The sequence below is a fragment of the Dermacentor variabilis genome, chromosome 11 (genome assembly GCF_050947875.1).
Source record: "Dermacentor variabilis isolate Ectoservices chromosome 11, ASM5094787v1, whole genome shotgun sequence".
Lineage (NCBI taxonomy): Eukaryota > Metazoa > Arthropoda > Arachnida > Ixodida > Ixodidae > Dermacentor > Dermacentor variabilis.
The window spans coordinates 104,959,191-104,983,864 of NC_134578.1; positions in this window are offsets into that span (position 1 = coordinate 104,959,191).

Genomic DNA, 24,674 nt, shown 5'->3' on the forward strand with positions numbered 1-24,674 from the left:
TTCGCGTACCATCGCAACAGCCTGTTGCTTTTGAATCTGTACTATTATGTACTATTGTATGTATTGTACTATTGCAAATTATGTACTATTGTATTCCCACCCCTTATGTAATACCCCTATCAACTAGTCTTTAAGGTAATAAAATGAAATGAAATGAAAATCTCTCACTTTCTACCAAGGTCGAAGAGAGATTGACATTGCTGAAGAATTTTCCTCAAAATTTGCCAGCTTGCAGCCCCAACGCGCACTTACAGCATGTGCCTCGGGACTCGCGCATCGATGTAGTGTTTTTGGTGGAGGAGCTGGAAACGGCATTGGCTACTTGGAGGCGCTCTTAGTTACTTGGGCCAGATGGCGTTACCTATGCGGAGTTCGGCACTCATAGGCAGAACGCATGACTCATGCTGCTAAATCATTACAATGAGTCCTGCTATAACGGTTTGATTCCATGCGAATGGAGATGCAGCCACTTGGTTCCCCTTCTAATATCTTGTAAATCACCGTTATCGCTCTGGCGAGTTCCATCGGAAAAATAATCCAAAGAATGATTTTGACGCACCTGGAATGGCACCTGTACAACTGCAACGTGCACCGAGATGATATGGCTGGCGTCTGGCGTGGGCGCTCATCCATAGGAATATGTTACCGATTTCGTCACCTTTGTTCGTCATCAAAAACGTCTGAAACAACTCACTGCGGCGTTGTTCCTTGACATAAAAGGTGCCTACTATAGTGTAGAAGATTATGCCATTATAGAGGCTCTTAGTGAAGCCGGAATCGGTGGCCGCACTTTTTAGTGGCTATGCAGTTGTTAGACCGACAGGCATTTCGTCGTGATGAGCGTGGATGGCGCCACGACTCCACACCAAAGCTTCAGTGGAGTTCTACAAGGCGGGGTGCTGAGCCCGAAGCTTTTCAATCCAGTGCTCGTGGGCCTAGTCAGATGCTTTCGCGGCACAGTTCAAATATGAATCTATGCTGACGACATCTGCATCTGGGCCCCTGCTGTAACACAAGAGCAGGTACGAGCAATGCTACAAAAGCCAACTACGTTAATATCACTGTACTTGCGAAAAGTGAACTTCGAGCTGTCTTCGGAGAACTGGTGCCCTGCTACAATCAATCGGAAGACAATGAGGTCTTATTTGTAAGTGTCAATAGGCAAGCCGTTGCAAACGCATGGAAACACCGCTATTTAGTGGTAATTATCAACTGCAACCTATCTGGAGCCCGTGTGTTTCATACCTAAAGAGACGGTTAGTGACAATAATACATCTCCTCAAATTTCTCGGCCTAAAATTATGGGGAAGATCGGTGCGGGCAAAGCTACCGCTTTATAACGCCTAGTTCCTGCGTTTCGCAAGCTACAGCATCCATGTGCTGGGCAACACCTGCAAAACAAAGCTGCGTGTACTACAGGGACTACAAGCTTAAGCCATAAGGACGTGTCTCGACTTTGCGAAGTGTGCTTCTGCAGCGCGAACAATTGCATTAGCTCAAGATCACCCAATATCAACGTACTTAGCCACCGACGCCCTCAGGGCTCATATTCCGCACGTTCCCAGACTACCTCCTCACCATCTGGCTTCTTTACCTGAAGACAAACGACACACAACTCTAAGTCGTATAATTGCTGCCAAACGTACCTCGTTGCCATCGAACTACATGCCTATAACAAGACCATCCTCACAGTTATGGTGCATCCGATACCTGAAATGCGCCGAGCAGCCCTCTCACCAGCCCAGGAATCACGAATAAAGCTAACATGCCGTCGTTTGCCCTGAAGCAGGCCACCTTAGGACTTTTACATGAGGTGCACAGTGGCCGCGCGCATGTTTACATCGATGGCTCAGTCAGACTTACAAGTTCAGCTTTCGCTGTGGTGATAATTGCTAGATCCGTGAAAATACAGCTATAGGCGTTACATGCATCATCACCCACAGCTGAACTGGTCGCCCTGCATGCAGCCTTCATTTCATTGAGGAGGAACCACCCCATTCATGGTCAATCTTCTGTGATTCCAAGGCAGCCGTTCAGATTGTACCCTCAGCACTGACGCATGAATGACACGAGCAGCTTGTCGCAGAGATCAGAGAAGTCCAAGTTGACGAAGGACACAATATAATATATCAGTGGTTGCCTGCTCACTATGACATACATGGCAATGATCGAGTGGGCGCAGCTGTCCGATCTCCCCCAACGGCAATAACTGAGTTGCCATTCCTCTTTCGTGAGGCGACACAGCAAAAATAATTTCCGCGCTTGTACGTGACCAAACATTAGCTAAGGGGAATTCATCTGAACTCACAAGTGCACACCTTCATACCCTGGGCCCTAATTTACAGCTCCGTATTGCACCCGACCTTCCACGATGTAACTGCACCCTTCTAGTCCGTCTATGGATTGGAGTAGCACTTTCAAATGTGTACTCCTTTTTTATCGGAATGGCCGACAGCCCACTTTGTGACTTCTACAGGTACAACGAAACACTCGTGTACCTTTGTGAGTGCCCTCGTTTCAACTCACAAAGAGCAGCGCCCTCAGTGACCCTAGACCAAATGGACAAGCGCCCAATACCGGAAAACAAGGTCCTGAGAAACTGACCTAGGCGAACATAAACGCGATCCACTATGAAGGCACTGCTGCGTTATTTGAAAGACGCAGGACTCTGTGACAAATTATGGCTGTAGACTGTGTGGCGTAGGATGGGACGGGGACATTGTGTAACACTAGAAACGCCTTCGCACACACAAACAGTTCTGTATTGTGTGTATGTGTATGTGTTTTTTTTTTCTTTTTTAACAGCGAAGGTGTTCTTGCTCGGGGTAAAATGGACCGCGTAGCAGAAAACTACAACGACGCCCACTGACGAAGACACTGCGCGCAGCCGGTTTCGCCACTGCGCCGATATCTGCGCATGCGCCATTATAAGGAATAGCAATGCGCATGTGCTTGAGCTTCAAAAGAATATGAAAGCCTGTGCTCGGCGACGCTCGTTCACTTAACGCCATGGGCGACCTAGGAAAGTTCACACTGCCGAAGAAGAGGCTGCGCATCGCGAAGCTAGACTTGCTGCAATGCGGGAGAAACAACGGCAACTACCGGCCGACACGGCCTACTTAACCGGAGAGGCGGAAGCCAACAGGTGGCGACCACGCGAAGAGCCTGAATACACCAGTCGAGAGAGAGAGAGAGAGCCAAGATCGCTGCGAAGCATCGACGATTACGCCAAGACCTTGCAGTGCGGGAGGCCAAGTGCGAGCAACACCGACCTCGAACTTCAACCGGGGTGCCAACGCTCGGTTTCAACATCAGTTCCTATCGTTGGAGTTTATACATTCCTGCCGAGTGTGCAATCGACTGTGGTCTCGCATCCATTTGTCCCTATCGCATCCATTTACCCCTATCCCGGTACAGGGTAGCCAATCAGAGATAATCTTTGGTTAACCTCGCTGTCTTTCCTTTGCCTTTCTCTCTACACATAACTCACTATATATATGTATACAGTGCGGGCGACAACCATGACGGCTTCTTATCTCCGAGATCAAGGCCTCAGTGTGTCTACTGAAAAGTGCGCATTACTTGGTTTTACGCGGAAACAAATGTCTTCGTATTCTGTTACCATCAATGGACGCATCGCTTTCTGGGCGTCATCATTGGCCGCAACCTCTCGTGGAGCCCTCACTGCGTCTATCTGAAGAAGAAGCTAGTCGCCATTGCTCAGGTCTTCAAATTTCCATGCGGGAAAAACTGGGGTACACCAGTCCATTCTGTATTGCAGCTGTACAGGGTTTTGTTTCTCGGACTCCTACGTTACAGCCTACCAGTGTTGTCGAATGCATGCAAGACGAACTTTCGCGCCTTGGAGAGCATACAAGGTCAAGCCCTACGCACGTGTTTAGGGCTGCCTCGGTGCACCTCAACAGCAGCAACAATCGCCATCGCAGGGGACCATACAATCCAGACACATGTAGCTATCGACTCTCTCAGAACGCACATTCGCTATCTGTCAAGGATCCCCGACCATCATTTGGCCTCCCTACCAGCCGAGAGACCTCAAGCGACCTTTTCACGAGTGATTAGCGCTCATCAAGAGTACATACCGGCATCTTTTACACCGGCGGCGAAGCCTTCCTTTCCCCTGTGGTGCCTGCGACAGCCTCAAGTGAATTTTGCTATTCCTGGAATTACAAAAAAGTCCAATCATCCATCGCCGGCTCTGAAGCAACTTACGCTCCTATTACTGCACCAGACGTATCATGACCGCTTACATATATATACCGATGGTTCGACCTCACCTACCAGCTCAACTGCCGCATTTGTCATTCCAGCCAAGAACGTTACAGTTAAATTCAAATTGTCGCACACGACTACATCTACATCGGCAGAACTTGCAGCGCTCCATGCCGCTATGATGTACATCACCGAAGAGCCAACAGAGAAATGGGTCGCATTTTGTGACTCTAAGGTAGCACTTCACAGCATCAAGTCCGCATTACGTCACAGAACTTACGAGCAGATGACATCTGAAATCAGGGAACTGCACCACCATGCTCTGGAAAGAGGACATCACATTATATTTCAGTGGATTCTTGGTCACTGTGGCGTCGTCGGCAACAACCTAGCTGACAAGGCTGCCCGGTGTGCCCACGAAGATACCAAGACGCGTCCAACACGTTTGGCGAGGTCGGACGCTGCCAGAGAACTTCGCCTACTTGCGCGCAAGAAGTCCCAAGATCTCTGGATTTCAAGTGTCTTCAATTGCAGATTACGTAAACTGGACCCCACGCTACGGCTATAACTGCCATCTAGCCTTTCCCGCGGCGAAGCAACCTTGTTGTGTCGCTTGTGGTTGGGAGTGGCGTTCACGAACGCATACTCCTACCGTATGGGAATGCTCGAGAGCCCGATGTGCGACTCCTGTGGGTGCGAGGAGACCATCGAGCACCTATTGTGTACCTGCCCTCACTACGATGTCCAACGCCTCTCTCTCTGCGGACAACTTTACGCTGACTGGACTCGAAACCGATCACCGAGTCAAAGATACTCGGACCGTGGCCACACCCGTCACTAGCTCGAAAAGCGATTCGTGCACTAGTGCGGTACTTGAAGTGCACGGGCTTAACAGACCGTTTATAGTGTCCTTGTGTATGGTGTCCTTCCCACACGTACTCAGTACTTACTCTCTCCCTTTCTTCCTCTTTTTATTCCCCTTTCCCGCACCCCCAGTGTAGGGTAGCGAACCGGATGCTGTTCTGGTTGACCTCCCTGCCTTTACTACCCTTGTTTTTTCTCTCTCTCTCTCACTACAGTATTTATTGAGGTAAAACTTAATACTTTAACAATGGTTAGAAAAATTTATCTTTTGTTGGCGCATGAGGCAGTGTCAAAGGGACATGAATATATATGGAAAAACATCCTTGGAACTTAATATTTATGTGTAGACAAGTTAGGCAAGTTAGCGAGTTTGTATGTAGCCACACTTCTTATGCAGAGCATACCTTTGAACATATGATGACCATTCACGGCTTTTTTCGCTTGTACCCAAAGTATAGAAAAGAGAGGTATGACGGGTTGCAAATTACCACGTGTTCGGTCATGTCATTTGAAGCACTCCTAGGATAAACGCAGTCTGGATAGTACTCTTTCAAAATTCACTGCATAGGTGACAAATAATGTGAAGGAAATTAACTTCTGGCTTTCTATATTCTGTGTGCACTTTCTTTTAATTTGAGAACGCCGGCGTCTGTTAGACACCTCAGGATGTTTCGATCCTTGCATTTCATTGCTCGTCAGCTTTCGAAATCGGTTTCAACAAGAACATATCAGCAACAGCCTTAAGTGCGTCATATACAGCCGGTAAACACTGGGTGGTTCCAACCATATGTCGCTATACTGCCTGAGTTACGACAGTCTATTCCAAATCCTCATACTTGTCTCGTACGTGTTGAAGTGTCAAGTACACAGCGGCGATGAAAATTACTGCCTTAGCGTTCATGCTGCTTCTTGGACTGAACGTTTCTTGCTACGGCGTGACAGCGAGTGGCTTTTGCACAGTAATCTAATTGTTTCTATACCTTGAAATACATTTAGACTTACGTTTTCGAATATCTTACTTTATTTTCTGTTTCATAGAAGAGAACACAAATTTACTGCAGGAACAATCTTTATTACATTTTTATCTTTACCATTTAGAGTAAGGACTATCTTACGGTGATTTGATAATTTATTATCTTTCAGCCCTCCTGATGGCCAAGCCGGGCATTGGAGACGGCGTGGCTATCGCAGAGAATTGCCAGAAAAATGTGGCTCTAGGCTCTGTAAGTTGGACATAATAGAGTGCAATGAAAAGAAGTCATATTGTGGTATCCTTTGAAGACATAGGTGATGATGATAGATGGAGAACTGTTTCTTTTCTTTAGGGGACGAGGGAGGAGGGTGAAGGCCAATGTACATCAGTTTTCTGCAGATTATCGCATTAGCAATCACTAACCGTTGCTCTAAGGTATCTAAAATCTTTCTTACAAGGCATCTGTTCCCTTCTCATATTAACTAATGTGAAGGTGGGGAAATACCGTAAGCGCTTTTAAATATGCTAACGAAAGCCTATTCTGCGTCTTGCATGCGCAATACTAGCCTAAGTGCTTGCTTCTCTACTGAATGGAGTGAGATACTGATCTGCGAAATCATCGTAGGAAATTGAGGCATCCTGTGCAGATTTGCCGTGAAACAAAATGATGACACGAATATTTGTTAGTCATCGTTCGCTAGAATAAACTGAATAGACGCGGATTTCATTATAAAATATATTCTTACTCGATAGTTAACTGCTCAGGCTGACCAGATTTACACAGTATAAAGTAGGATAGACGATGTGAGTAGAACTTAGCATATCGCTGCTATATTAAAAGCAAAGGATGAGCATCAGCTCTTGTTTAGCTCTCCTTTTAGTAACCTTATGTTAGCCAACTGTGAGAAGTGGTGAGGGTAGCTTGCTAAAACTGTTGCAGTGAAAGTTTTTGACACACACGCCCACACACACACACACACACACACACTCATACATACATACATACATACATACATACATACATACATACATACATACATACATACATACATACATACATACATACATACATACATACATACATACATACATACATACATACATACACACACACACACACACACACACACACACACACACACACACACATATATATAGAACCTTTATACTAGGTATTAGTGAAAGGGGGCCAGAGACTAGGAGAGCGATCTTCGGGGATGTAGGATCATCGAGCTACGTCATATTAGGACGAGGAGAGAGGGGTCCATTAGCCACCCTTCAAATATATTTCATACAAGGAATACACATCTTTGTACTGCACAAGTAAAACAACAAGTTGAATCATGTTGTTTGCATGCGCCAGCATTTTTGTAGCGGTGGTGGCAACAGGAGTCTGGTTGCCATAATAAATGCCATTGTCTTTTTGTTACCGGTAAACTCTGCAGCAAATCAGCCCTTGTCTCTTCACTTTTTAAACTTATCACACGTCTGTGGCCCAGTATTATTCAATGTATCCCTACCAACTGGCCAGCTTATTTTATTGACTTCATATTTTTTTAGTAGTGCTAACAGCATGGCATTGAAATCCTGGTTACGCAAATAATCAACACGCTTCGTTCTTGATCAATTGAACTACAGATGCTCAATTTCAGATCGATACTGGACTAATGTTCCTATACCTGCAGCTACGTTTATTAACTGACTATGTGGGGCGGGAATGCGCTATCCGCTCTTACGGTATTTTAACGTAGAGTTTAGCCCATTCGACGACGATCGAGGGAGCCATTGCGACATCTTCATTGGTGATTTGGGGCTGCGTTATTTGAGTCTGGCGATCACCCAGTGCACAAAATTTTTGAGTCACAGGTTTAAAGGCTAGAAAAGATGGAATTTGTGGATAATATGGTTTCCACTGTCGCTGATGGTCTGTAAGGCGACATGGCCAAAATATTTTAAACAATTATCCCGAAAGGCAGTCCTTGTCAAGCGGCACTGTTAATCCGAATGCAGGCGGGCTGTCATGCCGCAGGAGATGATGGAACAGATGGATGGCGTTACGGTTAGTTTGCCAAAACTTTTTAACGAGATTAGCATTTTAAGGATGCTAACCCCACTTTGGTGGGCTGCTGTCTAATCGCTGTCGCTTCTCTCACGAAAAAAAGCAGGAAAATACAAATGCATCGGTTAGTTCTGAACCCGATTCCGTCAGCACGGCAGCTGGATGCTCTACCCAGATCATGGACTCACGGCTAGTCATCTCAAACAACACTCATTGCAGCTCCTAGCGCGAAAACCAGTGCTTTGAGCTTTTTGGAATCTGGATCGCGTCACATCAAACAATTTACTTGCTCACCAAAGCTCGAACGCGTGGTGTTCCAGCACATAAGAAAAAGGAATGTTATTGAGCCTGCCGAAGAAGCCAACGCAGTCGCGCCGTTTTTCCGTTAGGAGGCACAAATTCTGTACTACACTGCTACAGAGCCTGCGGGGAGATATTGTTGGGACGCTGCGTTTTGTGAAGCTTTCTTCGCGTAGAATGGTTGTAGAATGGTCGAGTGCAATCTGCAGTTATAATGCGGGGCTTGGCAAGTGGTGCTTTGTAGAATTCCGGATGACGACGAAAGGCGTTCTTATATTGCTGAAGGACTGTTTTGAGTTGTTCCTATGTCTCGTAGGGCCCGGAGTATTGCCAAAGTTGGTCATGTATACTGCACCATCCAGGTAAGTAGGATGAAATCTGGGAGGACAAATTCGTTGCTGACTTCCTTACCTTCTTCCTTATTTGCGATCTTCTTGCCCATCAGGAGGTGTTCATATTCCTCACAGAAGTTTGTGGCCACTACTTTCGAGTTCCCTCCATTCGAATTTGCTATTTCTCTTGAGACACATATTTCCATGGCAGGCCGAGTAATAAATGAAATAGAAGATATGGCACGCGCTAAAACCACGATCTGATTATGAGGCACGCCTTAGCGGGCAACTCCGGAAATTTGGACCACCTGGGGTTCTTTAACGTGCACTTAAATCTAAGTGCATGGTTGTTTTCGCATTTGGCCCCATCGAAATGCGGCCGCCATAGCCAGAAATCGATTCGGCGACCTCATGCTTAGGAGCCCAACAGGAGCAGCAAATGAGCTGCCGAAGAATTTCCATGGCCAGGATTACGTTCCACGAGAAATGCTGTAGGATTACGGAGCTGGCCGGGATGTTTGGTTTTATAAACCGTGACATTTGCTGCGCAGGTTCCAGTTGGATTTATTGGCGACTTCCAACTGTGCCCATTTCAGGACCATGCAGTGCAGTTGTAAATGTTTTCAATCTGGCTGCGAAGGATCTAGTAATGATGGATGAGTCGACTCCTGTGTACACTAGAGTTGTATGCTGTGTGGTACAGTTGATGCTATAATGAGGACACTGTGTGGCCGTTGAGAGGCAAGTCGATGTCATTAGTTCTTGGAATCTCATTGCAGTTCGATCACAATTGAATTAGCGTGGATCACAGTTGCGTTGCATCGTACCGCCGTAGTTACGTAGCGTTGTGAAGACTTGTGAAGGCAGCTTGTTGTTTTCGTGGATTCGTCTGAATGGCAGCGTGTCGTTGCTACGTCGCCGAGATAAGTGTTACAGCGTCGACGTGTGTGGTGGAGGACGTTGGACTTTTCAACGAACACCAACTAAACTTCTGTAGGCTGCAGCTTTCAGTTTTCCATATAGGCTAATTGACCGGCCACAGATTGGGCTAGTGTACGGCCGGAGCCACGGCGACCAGTAGCGACCTGATGACGGCGAAAGGGAAAGTCGTTGAGGTCTCCGCCGAGTTACTGCGTCGTAGTCGGCGATTTCGCGTGATTTTTGATGTGGACGCAGCGCGTAAACGTGGGATGTGGCTGTGGAAAGTGAGATGTGGCTCACTTTCGCAGCAGAGTCATAGCAGCAGGACCATAGCAGTGATAGGAGGGTGTGCCTCTCTCGGCGGTGCGCCGCGTGTTTTGATCATCATCATAATAATCATCATCATCATCAGCCTAATTACGCTCACTGCAGGGCAAATGCTTCTCCCATACTTCTCCAACTACCCGGTCATGTGCTAATTGAGGCCACGTTGTCCCTGCAAACTTCTTAATCTCATCCGCCCACCTAACCTTCTGCCGTCCCATGCAACGCTTCCTTTCCCTTGGAATCCCGCACGTAACTATTAATTACCATCGGTTATCTTCCCTCCTCATTACATGTCCTGCCCATGCCCATTCCTTTTTCTAATTTCAACTAAGATGTATAACTCGCGTTTGTTCCCTCACCCAATCTGCTCTTTTCTTATCCCTTCACCTTACCCCCATCATTCTTAATTCCACAGTTCGTTGCGTCGTCCTCAAATTAATTAGAGCCTTTTTCGTAAGCCTCCAGGTTTCTGCCCCGTACGTGAGTACTGGTAAGACACAGCTGTTACACACTTTTCTCTTGAGCGGTAACGGCAACCTGCTGTTCATGATCTGAGAATGCCTGCCAAACGCAGCTCAGCCCATTCTTATTCTCTTCTGATTATTTCAGTCGCATGATCCAGATCCGTAGTCACTAGCTGCCCTAAGTAGATGTATTCCCTTACCACTTCCAGTGCCGATCGCTACCTATCGTAAACTGCTTTTCTCTTCCGAGACTGTTAAACATTACTTTAGCTTTCTGCAGAATAATTTTTACACCTACCCTCCTGCTTTGCCTCTCCAGGTCAGTGAGGATGCAGTGCAATTGGTCCCCTGAGTTACTGAGCAAGCCAATATCATCGGCGAATCACAAGTTACTAAGGTGGTCTCCATTAACTCTTATGTCCAATTCCTCCCAATCCAGGTCTCTGAATATCTCCTGTAAACACGCTGTGAGTAGCATTGAAGAGATTGTATCTCCCTGCCGGACGCCCTTCTTTATTGGGATTTTGTCGCTTTCTTTATGGAGGAGTACAGTGGCTGTGTAGCCGCTGCAGATATCTTTCAATATTTTGATGTAGTGCTCGTCTACACACTGATTCCTCAATGGCTGCATGACTACTGATGTTTCGACTGAATGAACCACGCTGATAGATGCCACCATCCCAACCACGCTCTCCGCTTCCTCTTCGTTCATGAGCATCTCGCTCCGGTCTACTTCACCGCCTACGCTTGAAACTCTGGCGTACGAGCGAGTACAATTAGCCTGCTCGCGCCTGAACGCTCGGCAAGCTGCGCACCTGGGCACTCAGCATTCACGTAGGATGTGTCTAGTATTGAGACAACGAAGGCATAACAGGGCACGTCAAGCACAACTACTAGCGCAGTGTCGCTACCAAGACGAATCTGATGTGGGATGAGGTCTGGTGTGACACCCTCGCGCAGCAAAAGACGCACTAGACGAGTCGTTGACTCGGCGCCCTCAAAGTCCTCGGCCTTCCGCCAATCACTGATGACTTCTTTTATCTCGCAATACTCTCGGAAGGCTTGTCGAATGGTCTCAGGGGTGACGTCGAACGCGACCCAGTGTAGCTTAATCCTGAGTTCTTGCTGCGCTGGATCAATGACGAGGCATGGCCGGTTCTTGAGCAGTAGCGGCCCGGTGTCTAGCAGCCTCTGCTTTGCCTCATCTGTCTTCACGTTTAGCAGCCACTCGTGCGACATTTGGTATGCACCAAGTCCACCAACTTGGTGAATTACTTCAGCATCCTTCAAGGGCTTCCGGAAGTCGTCGATTCTATGAGGGCGTCCACTGACGTCACAGTGCAATACAACTGCGCGTCTTTGTGCAACGAACGGAATAAGGCGTGCAACGAATGGAATGCGCAGGAAACCAGGTCAACAAAGCATTACAGGAAGATGGCCAAATCGTGGCATCACACGTGTTGCGCGGATCTATGGTGTTCTAAGGACGAGAATTCTAGTTCTGCGAAGTTTTTCAGGTTTCATAATAACAGCAGGTAAGCACAAGTACTTCACTTTGTTTTCTGAGCAGGTATTTGTTTTGCATGAGTATACCAGTTCTGTGCAAGCCCGAGTGGCCTCACGTAGGCACAGTGTCGCTCGACCCATTCGTCATGACGGCAGCCCACCGGCTGTCGGTGAAATACTTTTACATAGTTTTCCGTCGTCCTTAACCACGCTTTCCTTCTTTTTTTGGCAACCATTGTGTAACTCTTCTGGTCTGCCAGTTAGCCATCCTACTGGTTATCCGCCTCTCCTGGTAGTCAACTTGATCAAGATTTCGTCCTCGCTCGCATCAGACGAACTAAAAAAAGACTGCTTCGAAAAATTGAAAGCGCTCAGATTTCCATGCTGTCGCCATACCAGTGTTTCCGCGTCATGTGCAACGCGCACAATACGCAACGCTTACTAGGACTTCACAGGGGCCCTCTGCCGATTTTTCTGGTGCACCTCGCGACAAGGAAGAAGAGAACACATAATGCTCTGTCCGCATCGGCTCCCGTTTTTGGGAAGTTTCTCACCAGCTTTTTTGCTTGTGGGTGCCCAATTGCACCGCCGACTGATCCGTGAAGTTGTGAGCTCCAACTGGATATCAGACTGTTGCCAGGGAGTGGAATTTTTTAAATTTCACTTCGACCGCATCGTCGGTGGGTCACAAGAGTTCGTGGCGAGAAACCACTCCCGGCCTTTTGGCCACTCGGTGAGACCTCTTGTTATGGAATACACAGTGCAAGGGGATGAACTACCCCCTAACGATTTTCTAGAGGATTCCGGCTGGGAATTAGCTGGACAAAGACATCATTTGACGAAATGACGAAAGACAGGCCCGGCAATGGAGCCAGGCCTAGCGCAGTGCCCGCGCAGAATGATCGTGGCAGGGCATCGATCGTGGCTGGTGGGAACCATCGTGTCTGGTGTGAGGAGCCGCATTATTCGTAGTGGAAGAATGCCGCCGCTTCCCAGGGAGGACTTCAAAATTGTGATCAGTGAGGGGTGGCCTGGATATATCCAGGATAGGTCCGACTGTGGCAGTTGATGCAATCAACACAGTTGCTTGCATCGAGGATTCGAAGCGTGAAGCGCACACGATTCGTCCTAACTATCAACAGAATATTGTCGTGGTCCGCACCCCCGAGGAGAAGAACGCAATCAAGTATGTCAGGATCAAGAATGTTTCGGTGGCGGGTCGTCTGCACGAGGTAGCGGCATACCGCACGACACCACATGCTACGTGCAAAGGTGTAATACTAGACGTTGCCCGTTGTGACGGGCCAGAGATGTTGCAGCGCAAGATTGTTAATGCGAGAAACCACATGGCGCTGGCAATAAGAGGATTAAGGACACCGGTACCGCCATAATTGCCTTTGATGGATACCGGGTACCCAATTACGTCAGGTATGACAATGTACTGGTCAGATGTACTTTATATCGTAAGCAGATCGACATCTGCGACGTTTGCGGAAGGCTAGGACATCGTGCCGACGTTTGTGCGACGTCCAGCGAAACCGTATGCCGAGGATGAGGAGCCTCGAACCCAAACGAGCAGCATCATTGCATGCCTAAATGCAAGTTGTGCACCGAGAGCCATCTCGGCAGGAAAGGAATGCAGACAACGCTTTAAAATCCCATACGTCGCTAGACCTCGTCGAAGAGAACGAGCCAGAGCCGAAAGGAGCCGGATGAGAAGCCCTGCACCGGATTACCCCGTTGCCGAGCTCCAGTTCCCTTCGCTCAACCAGCATCAGCCCCGGCAAACAGCCCCCTAGAGAGGTCGCCGTCACTCCAGATCGCATAGGGGTCGCCACCATTGCAGGAGTTTATCCTGCACCCGTTCCCGTGGTCGCTCCAGGGGGCGATCTGCTTTCATGGTTCGCTTCGATCCCAGAAGCCGATCCAGGTCAAGATCCAGAGCCAGGGGACATGATCAGCAACAGCAGGTCGTCCACAAGGAGGGCCGCCCAACTTGGGCAGATCGGGTCCGTGGAGAACCATTGGAGGTGATGGTGAGGTCGCTGCCAGAGCATGATGAGAGTTTGAAGAAATCACGAGATTGGAGCGCGAGAACACAGCCATGAGAGAGAAAAATAAAAAATAATAGGCTAATGGCTGAGATAGCAGAGATTAATGGCGCTAGGGACTCGCAACCCACCACTACCATCAACGCGGAAATTCTGGAACTCCCGATGGCCGAAGGTGGCGACGGGGTTCGACCACCGAAGAAGAGGACAATAGCTTGTGATCAGGAGAACGTGTCGCGTAAAGCTAAATCAGAGGTGCGCGAGATGTTAACCGCTCTCAGCAAAAGTATGAAACACTTAGGTGACAGAATCAATGAGATGCAAAGCAAGATGACGACCTTAGAGGCAAACACCAACCAGCGCTTGGCCAAAATGGAATGCTTTCTCGAGTTGTGAGCCCAGTAGTGCCACTGAGCCCGCCGAAACGTCTTTCTGACCCAGCAGCTAGCAATGTAGCCCCGATTCTAGCCCCACCTAGGGTCGGTGCCCAGCTCGTAAGAGCTGGCTCCGCTCCTTGAAAGATTCCGAATTTGGCAGTGGAATTGTAGGGGCTTCTCAAGGAAGAATGCTCCCCTACAACAATGTCTACACAGTTGTGAAAAGATGCCCCAGGTTATCTTATTACAGTAAACCCTCTCGCCTGACGTCGTGATGACTGGGTTTTGCTCTGTCGCCGTGCACACAGGGGGGGGGGAAGGCATGTATTCTCTTTAGTAAGAAACTCACTCATGTGCCACATGATCTCAAATTGGCTGCTAGTAATATTGAGTATCTCATGGTAGAGATCATACCTGGTCGTGTCAACCGAGGCAGCATATATGTTAATATTTACAGTAGTCCCAACGAAAAAAGGCAATGATTTAATACTCTGCTCCTCAAGGCCGTAGACATGGCATGGTTCCCTTTTATTGTAGCAGGGAACTTTAATGCCCCGTTTCATGTCTGCGGTTATATATATGATATCAGTAAGGGTAAGCATCTCTGGCAGAATGCCATGTATCTGGACCTGACGCTGATCACTGACCCTAGCTTTCCAAACCCCAATTGGAACATCCACATGTAGGGACTCTACCCCTCATCTCATCTTTGTCAAGAACGTGAATGAGGCCAAATAGAATAACTTGGCTGAGGACCTTGGTAGTGACCACTATATTTGTGAGGCGCAGCTTCCTATCGTGGGTAAAAAGGAGCGCGAATTCTCGTACACAGACTGGGATAAATTCTCCAAGCTTCGCGAGGAGAGGCCCCCCTAAGATTCCCGGCCTAACCTAGAGCAATGGATGGTTCGGGTCCAAGAGGATGTTCGGCGTGCAATCTCTAAGGTCTGCACCGACCTTCCTGTTGAGGAAATGGACAGCAGGCTAGCCCGTCTGTTAGAAGCCAAACAGTCCATTCTCAACAGATGGAAGTGTCAACGACTAAATCGTAGGCCACGAAAAAGATATCCGAGAATAACAAACACATTGAGGAGCATTGTGTAACCCTCTCTAAACAGCAGTGGGAAGAGGTCTGCGATTCAATAGGCGGCCAAATGCGCAATGGTAAAACTTGGAGCTTGCTTCAGCATCTGCTTAGCGAAACCAATACTAAGTTTAATCAGAGACATTTCATTGGTAGAACCATACCTGAGGCCGCACGAATAACCTCTGAGGATGAATTAATCCGCACACTTGCTGACAAATATCTCCAAGTCCGCTCAGGGCAGTCTCCTGCACATTTCGATTACCAGGGCCAGGCCAATTCCTATCTGGATGTGGAGTTTGGCGTTGAGGAGATTCGTACGGTTCTACATGGACTCAGTCGTAGATCCGCACCAGGTCCGGATGGCAGCTCCAACAAGACGTTGTGAAGTCTGGATGACAACTCAATCGCATACCTCACAGAAGACATTAATGAAATCTGCGGGAATGCAACCGTCCCATTACCCTGGAAGACTGATTTTGCAGTACTCTTCCCCAAACCTGGCAAAACACCTAGCATTGACAACTTGAGGCCCATCTCGCTTACATCCTGTGTGGGTAAGGCAGCGGGGCACGCGGTCCTGAATCAACTCTCCCGGTTCCTGGAGAATGACATTTACCCCCACAGTATGATAGGGTTCAGACCAGGCCTATCCACAAATTAAACCATGAAACTGATTAAGCATCAACTCATAGACAATGACTCTAGGGACGCTCGGCCCGTTTTAGGACTTGATCTTGAGAAGGCCTTCGACAACCGTCTATATTCGTATATCCTAGCCTCGATATCTCAGATCAATATGGATGAGAGATTTTACAGCTATGTTAGATCGTTCCTCTCGGATAGGAAGGCTAGCCTACGGGTGGCCGATCTCGAATCACAACTGCTGGAACTTGGCGAGAGGGCCCCCCACAGGGGTCAGTCATTTCCCCCTGTTTATTCAATATAGCCATGGTCGACCTAAACAGAAAGGTTCTCGAGATTGAAGGCGTCAAGCACACTATGTATGCAGACGATATAACTATATGGTGTACAGGAGGCAATGATGCTCATGTTGAGGGAGCCTCACAGGAGGCCATAGACACTATCGAAACCTATCTCGAACCCAGTGGTCTCAGATGCTCCCCCTTGAAGTCAGAACTCTTACTGTATAGTCCCAAAAATGCGCTCCAAGGCCCAAGGGCTGGACATCGTTAGAAGACAGAGACATTACCCTATATACAAGAAACGGTTGCCGCCTACCCAGAGTCGACACAGGTCTTGGTCATGATCGTTGAGCCAGTGAGTACAAATTGCAAGACTATACGCAAGCTAATTGGTAAAACTGAAAGTGCTGTTCGTTTAGTTCGAAGGGTATCAAATCGAAATGATGGACTCAAGGAGGATAACCTCATTCGACTAATGCATGCTTTCGTTCTGTGCTACTTTACATAAGTGGCAGTCATGCATCGATGGAAACGGCCAGAGCGGGATAAATTGAATGCGCAGCTTAGGGAGATTACTAAGCGGGTTTTCGGGTTACACGCATACACTTGTACAGAGCGCCTAATGGAGCTTGGCATTCATAATACTCTTGAAAGGATTGCAGAGGCCCAGGAGCGCGCATAGCTAACTCACCTCACTACAAGGATGGCAGGGAGATCCATCTTGCAGGAACTCGGATATCACACCGATAGAGTAGCGGAGGGGTTCTCAGACGTTCCTCCGTCGATTCGTGAGAACATACGGTCGCGCCCATACCTAGGAACATGCACCTAGCTCATATTCGCGGTAGAGGGAGTTCTGATTCTGAACGTCCTCAGGCACAATGATCATGGACAGGTCAGCTTTGTGGATGCCGCTTCTTGTAAGGGACGTCGGGCGTTCACCATCGTCACTGTCGATGGTCGGCAAGAAATCACCGATGCTGCCTCGGTTCGGACGAGGGACTCCGAAATAGCTGAACAAATGGCTATTGCACTAGCCCTGCTGGATAGCTCACGGGATGTCGTCTGTAGTGACTCAAGATATCCAGTCAGATCATTTGAAAAAGGCACCGTTTTCAAGCAGGCCCTCAGACTTGGGGGCAAGGCAATCACGAACCACTTCATTTATTGGTTTTCCGCACATCAGGGTCAGATAAAGGCTGCTCCTCCCAACCTCAACGAGTCGGCTCACGAGGCTTCCCGTGAACTTGCCCACCGCGCTACCCTCGACCAATCGGAAGTCGACTCCCGAGAGAACAGGGACACGCCCTACACCTACAACGAGATTACGAAACACTACTATCTCAGCTGTAGAACCTACTTCGTTCCTCATCCGCGGCTCAATAGAGCTCAAGCATTAACGCGTCTACTACAAAAGAATGCGTATCTCAATCGGTCGCTCTTACATAAAATCTATCCGGATACATACACCAATGCTACCTGCCGCGATTGTGGAGAAATAGCCACGTTAGGCCACATGCTCTGGTGGTGTGCCCGGTCACGCTCTACCATCGATAATAGCTCGGCCAGATGGGAGGCGGTTCTCCGCAGCCCTCTTCTGGCTGACCAACTCTGGGCTGTCCAGCAGGCCCACTATGCGGCCGAGAGGCTCGGCCTTCCGGTTCCCACGTGGGAGCGGCCCCCTTCGTGAAGACTCACGATCTGCATGACTTCATTAAAGTTTTACCATACCATGCCATACCTCGCGACAACAAAAATAGCGCCCGAGCAGGGTGCGCCCTATTTATCGAGGAGGGCGGGTGGGGCTCCTGTGCGTATTATCAAGGACGCCATTAGAAAAAGTATAGATCACTTTGAAATTATGACAGTGAAGACAGATAAAGCATGACAAACGAAGCCACAAGAAAGTATGAATGCACAAGTATGTAGATGAGACAATTTCATGTACTTCTCATCGTTCCGACGGTGGCTGAACAATCGCAGCGCCAAAGATTCCTATAGCATACATTGTAGGAAAATATGCCTGCCACAGAAAGTTGTTCGCGAGTACAGCGATGTTGTTCGACGTCATAACCATCGTTAGATTTCTTTCCCACTTCGCGAAATCTGCTTTCACGAACTTTGCCGAGCTGTCTTGTCAGCGAATAAAAAATCTAAAAAAAGGTTTACATCAAGGCCGACATCATGCCGTAAAACAATCAGCGCTGCCTGTCTTTCTTGCGTTTCCTTTCTTTAGAGCTCTCAGCGCTCGCTGCGTTCCTCTGAAGAAAGCTGCGTCATGCAGTTACGCACATGTCATTGGTGACGTGCTAGTATCGTGCGCGAAAGCTTAAAGTGGCAGTGAACAAAAATGGGCAAAAATGAGGGAATCATCAAAATTCGACTCGGAAAATGTTATTGTTCTCCGACGCATTGCTTGATTCACATGTTTTTTTTTAATGGATGGCTGTATTTTTGGATGAATTTGTGCGTGCGGTGGCTGCATGCCGGTACGCGCGGTGCTGCGCGCCAAACGCCGTGATTTCATGGGTGCCGGCTCGCAGCAGCAGCAGGCAGACGGCTCTTGCCTGACGTCCGCCTCGCATCCACGTGTCGCATAAAATCCGGCGATGTCGTCCCGCCTCCAGCATCGACCATCTTTACGTGGAATAATCATTCCGAACCACGCATACTTAACGGCGAAGGCCCTCCGTATAGCGGAGGGCGTAAAGAAGTTGCTTAATTAATTTAATTTATCAGATAAGATGCCTCACATCAAACGCAAAGTACGACGTACACACAACCTAGTGGCACGAGAGCGTGGGATTGCGATTTGAATACACGACAAAACATAATTATATTTCGTAACATCTTCAAACACAAACCACGTTTAACGCGATAGTGTTTTCCTGCAGCCTTTTGATGTCTGTCTTAGTAGGAGCGGCGCAGCCACCTCGGTTCCCGGCACACCATCAAAAAAAAAAAAAGAACCACGAAGCTTACCTTCATGCATAGCGTCCGCTGATAGCGTTTCCAGTTAAACATTACGATTACATACGCTGCGTTGCCGGGAAACTCGAGATTCAGTCGGGGAATTTTTGAATACTAACCCAGTGAAAGCGCAGCCACAAGCGCAGTGAAAGCCACTGCGCTTGTGGCGCCATTGTATAAAATTGTGACGTGAACTTGCTCGGTTTCTGAGGATAGAGTAGTCCAAATGTAAAATTAGAATAATCAATCGAGCCGCTGGTTAGAATGCAGTTGAAGCTGGAAATGAAACAAGGCTTTCTAGTTGTGTCGAGATTGTCCTCGCTGAAGTTTCTGAACACCGTACAAAACAGGGCGGCGATTGGTACAGTGTGTGTATCATATTCACACGCTGATACAAGCAGTCGACCATTGCGCAGCAGCGAGCGAGCGTGGCGTCCGTTCAGCGTCTTCTGCAGTCCACCTTCTGCTTGCGCCAGCGCCATGGCCACCGCTGCGGTGCGTCCACTGCGGATACTAGAGAAGCTCTCCCATCGCGTCACGCGGAAGTTTCGTGACCAGATGAAAAGTATTGAAAGACACTGCAACTACGATGCAACAGTGAACGTCGCTGGAGAGAACAGCAGTACGGAGATGGCACGATGATTTTTCTCATCGCCCACCAACCTCGTTTTCGTTCTTGCGCCGTGGAATAAAGAACTAGAAAGCCTGAGTTTTCGTCTTCTCTTCTGGAATGCACCTCCGCTTACTGTTTTCCATTATTCTTTCCGCTTCCTGGAGATAATGAAGGGGACAGTGCCAGGACGCTGACGTGCCACAGGTCTGCAGGAAAGCCTGACTTGTCTGACTGTCCCCGATGTTTTCCGAGCACAGACAGTCATGTTTTGACGGTGCGCATGATGACTGCGATGGGGGCGCAGCGCAAATGCATATCCTTCGAAGCTTCGCCTCTGCCGGAAAGGTGTAACTCGGCTTGTGTCAACCGACGATACTTTTGCCACGCCCCTGTGTGCAGCAGCGTAGAGGCCTTCTCCTGCGCTATGTCATGTGCTTCACTGATCGCATTAAAAAGCACCGCATAAAACAAATGGCAATTTTGAAGACCTGGGCACAAGCTCTGCTTCCGAAATCAAGTGTGCGGCCGCGAGCAACTTCGCGGTTGAGACTTCGTTCGCTGCCATCCGGCGCCGTCCACACGAGTGGAGAGGCGCGGGCGATGGCTGACATGCCGGTATCCATCACGGACAACGTTACAGAAACGGCACTTCCTCTAGTTCACCGCGCGGTGGCTGGACGCGGTATCTTACAAAAAAAAATGGGTTAAATTCATTATTTTCCGCTAGTTTCTGCCTGAAAACAAACTTGTGTAAACCAATTTTTCCACCCAAATTTTTATTCTGGCTAAAAATCACGTTGGCAAAACTTTTGTTCGGTATCCCTTTAAAAAGGCAAATACCTGCAAGCTACATGACAGGTGTTGCTTGTGAGCTATGTGTGTCTTAGATGCCGTGGACTTTTCTAAGAGATAATGTCAAACGAAAATGCTCCAAGGCAGCTTCTACTAACGTGTCGGAACAAAAATCCATTTTTTTTTCAAATACGGCGCCCCCTATTCTCGGGCACCGCGCACACCAATTCGACCCACAGAAACAAATCTATACAAATACCTGGCAGTCAAAGTAGGCGTTTGCAAATCTTGGCGTCAGAAATATTCTGACATTCTGAGGTCATAAGGATTATTCCATGAAAAAGGCGTCGGCATGTCACAATCTCAGACTAGGAGAACATTGCTTTGCCGAGTGAGTTTCCAATGAAAATTTGGCATTTAGCTTTCAAGTGGCAGGCAAACTGGAGACCCAGTAAAATGCAGTCACTGACGATATGTTAAGAAAAGCAGAAAATACGTTTCCGTACCTCTACGGGTTCCTTGTTGAAATGAGGCCTACTGTGGGCAGCGGGACAGCCTACCAAGCAGGAATTGTAGGACGCTTAAGATTCCCATTTAAGAGTGCAGCGTGGTAGCATTCAAAGATCCCTGACTGCTTCTCACGCTTCAAGGCTACTGCTGCTTTTGTAACCGTGATATTTGCCGCGAAACGCTAGTGGCGAACGCTATGCGTGAAGGTAAGCTATCTGTTAGAAACGTGGCATATTGCGTGGGCCGATCCCGAAGGTAGTGCACAGACTCGCCAAAAATATAGATTACATAATTTCACGTTTCTGTTATTTGTTTCGCACTCTTATTATTCAAAGCTGAGAATATTTATAAGAGGAATGCGCTTTCGGAGTATTGTTTCATTACATTCGTTTGTAGGCAGTCATTCACCAAATACCGAGGAAAAAAATTTAATTATGGGGTTTTACGTGCCAAAACCACTTTCTGATTATGAGGCACGCCGTAGTGGGGGAGTGCGGAAATTTCGACCACCTGGGGTTCTTTAACGTGCGCCTAAATCTAAGTACACGGGCGTTTTCGCCCCCATCGAAATGCGGCCGCCGTAACCGGGATTCGATCCCGCGACCTCGTGCTCAGCAGCCCAACACCATAGCCACTGAGCAACAATGGCGGGTAAATTTCGAGGAAGAACTTTGTCAAGAACGTAAGACAAGTATGAGCAACTTTAGCCATTGAATTATGTTGCACAGTAACCTTCATATACCGCATGTTATATAACAATACGTGGCATTAGATGCCTCATCATATACGGCAATTTAGCTCACGAGAAGCTCTGCCGACGCTGACAGCCATATCGCATTTTCTGCGACACGGTGCCTTTGACGCTGTTGCGTTGAATACAAAACAACAAACTACCGAAAGGGCACAGCAACGCAGCCAGGAAAATCTTGCCAACGTGACCAGGCAGCCACCTTCTTTTCTACGGTTTCATAGGAGAGAGTGATGCATCAAATGAGCTCCACAACACACTCGTTTCAACTCTTCCACTACGTCCTCTCAAACTGCGCATCGCGGGAAGTTGGCAGTGCCGTTGTCTATTTTTTGACGTCAACGGGAACAATGCACTGCGTACGTTACAGCAGGAGAATTGATGGCGTTGAACGCGTGCAAGTTCTCCCTGTACGGAATGCCTTAGTCATTTATCCCTTCAAGAAATAATTGAGGAACTAGGCAGTCTTACCATGGCGTGCCTAAATGTTCGCCGTACGAAATAAAGTAGTGGATGATGTCACTGACGACCCGAGCAACGCAGTAGAAAACACTTTGAATATTGTAGTCACGCCATTCTATTGATTCGATGCTACAGGTTGTGCCAAGTGCGATGAAAAGTCTCGTTTAACCGCCAGGAAGAACAACTATTTGAATGAGTGTTAGGCCAAGAAAGGTGTGAATAAAGACTTCTATAAAACAAAGCATTTTAACTAAATAAGTATATTCTACTCAGGCAAGGGTAGTGTGCTAGCGCTTCAGTCTGCCCATTGACGCAGTTGTAATTGAACTGTATGCATTACAACGTCAATACTACGTAAGCATGTTTTTCACATAACGGAGAAGAAAGGTTAACATTTTATCTTAACCATAGTTTTCTTGCTGTTTAATGAAACAACGATAGTTACGTTTCAAAAAGTATAATAAATACATATTCCTTTCACATTCACACTTTATAATAAAAGCTTTTATACTACCGCATCCCTAAAACGTCACAAACTGCTCTATAACCAATGGTTTCTGGTCTCGTTCAGTGTAGTGGATTAATACACCTATTTGAGGAAGAATTAGAGAGACAAATTCGAAAGAGAAGTTTAACATAGTGGTCTTTTTTTCCTTATAAGAACGACCCAGCTGTGGCAACAAAGAATTCTAAAGCCAAAGGAGTCTCTGACGTCTCCACTGTTTCCTTTTTCATGATAGTGTTCTGAAAGTTAACCTCACCATTAGCCATTTTTAAAGACAGTCACTCGCCGCAGCCCCTCAGTCAGTGGCTATGATGCTGGGCTGCAGCAAGAGGTCGCACGTTCATTTAACTAGCGTATACACTGGTTAGGGCGGAGTGCAAATGTGCTGGTCTACCCGCGGGTGTAGTTTTATATACACCCCCCCCCCCCCACCGTCCCCCGTAGTCAACACAAATAATGAGTCCTCTGGCCATATTCCGCCAGATTTTGTCGTGTTTCTTTAGGCGTGGACAGCCTTTTGAGGATGCAGCATGTGAGCCTTGACAAACAGAGATGCTTCTGCTGCAATGAGATTGCATCGCACCCGGAAACGACAGTCTACAAATTTCTCTTCTTGTTCGAGGGAGATGCCGCGCCCGGCAACGTCGCCTCCTGTTGCAGCTAGCTCCAGTAAGAGCACGAATGTCAGCGAAAAAAAACGGCCGTGCTATTAGTACTTTATCAAGTGACGTGTGGCCAGCGCTGCCGAAGACATACCACACACTAGAGCCGCAGCACATGACTCGGCACTTACAAAGTCCAACGTCGCTGCAGTTGACTACATGCGAGACAAGGAATCGCAAGTGATTTCTGCGCTAAAATGACTCCTGCGCTACGCCGTGTGCTTCACTGATCACATTAGAAAGCACCGCACAACACAAATGGCAATTTAGAAGACCTGGGCACAAGCTCTGCTTCCGAAATCAAGTATGCGGCCGCGAGCACCTGCGTGGTTTAGAGGTCGTTCGCTGCCCTCCGGCGCCGTCCACGTAAATGGAGACATGCGGGCGATGGCTGGCATGCCGGTATCCATCACGAACAACGTCACAGAAACGTCCCTTATTCTAGTTAGCGGCGCGGCCGCTGGACGCGATATTTTGCGAAAAAATACTCGAAATTCATTATTTTCTACTAGTTCCTGCCTCAAAACAAACCAGTCTCAATCAATTTCGCCGCCGCAGCTTTCATTTGGGCTAAAGATTACGGCGGCAAAGGCTTTTCTCAGTATACCTTTTAAAAGCCAAATACCTGAAAGACAGATGACAGGTGTTGTTTGTCGACAATATATGTTCTAGATTTCGTGAACTTTTCTAAGAGATAATGTCAAACGAAAATTCTCCATGCGCAGCCTCTACTAACGCGTCCAAGCGCACTTTCTTGGCCTTCTGTCTTAGTCGGAACGAAAATCAAATCTTTTTCAAATACGGCGCCCCCTTCTCTTTGGCACCGCGCATGCTAATTTGACACAAATGAATTAATATATACAAATACATGGCTGTCAAAGTGGGCGTTCAGAAATCTCGGCTTCAGAAAAATTATGACATTCGGAGGTCATAAGGATTATTTCGTCAAAAAGGCGTCGGCGTATCAGAATCTAAGATTAAGTAAACATTGCTCT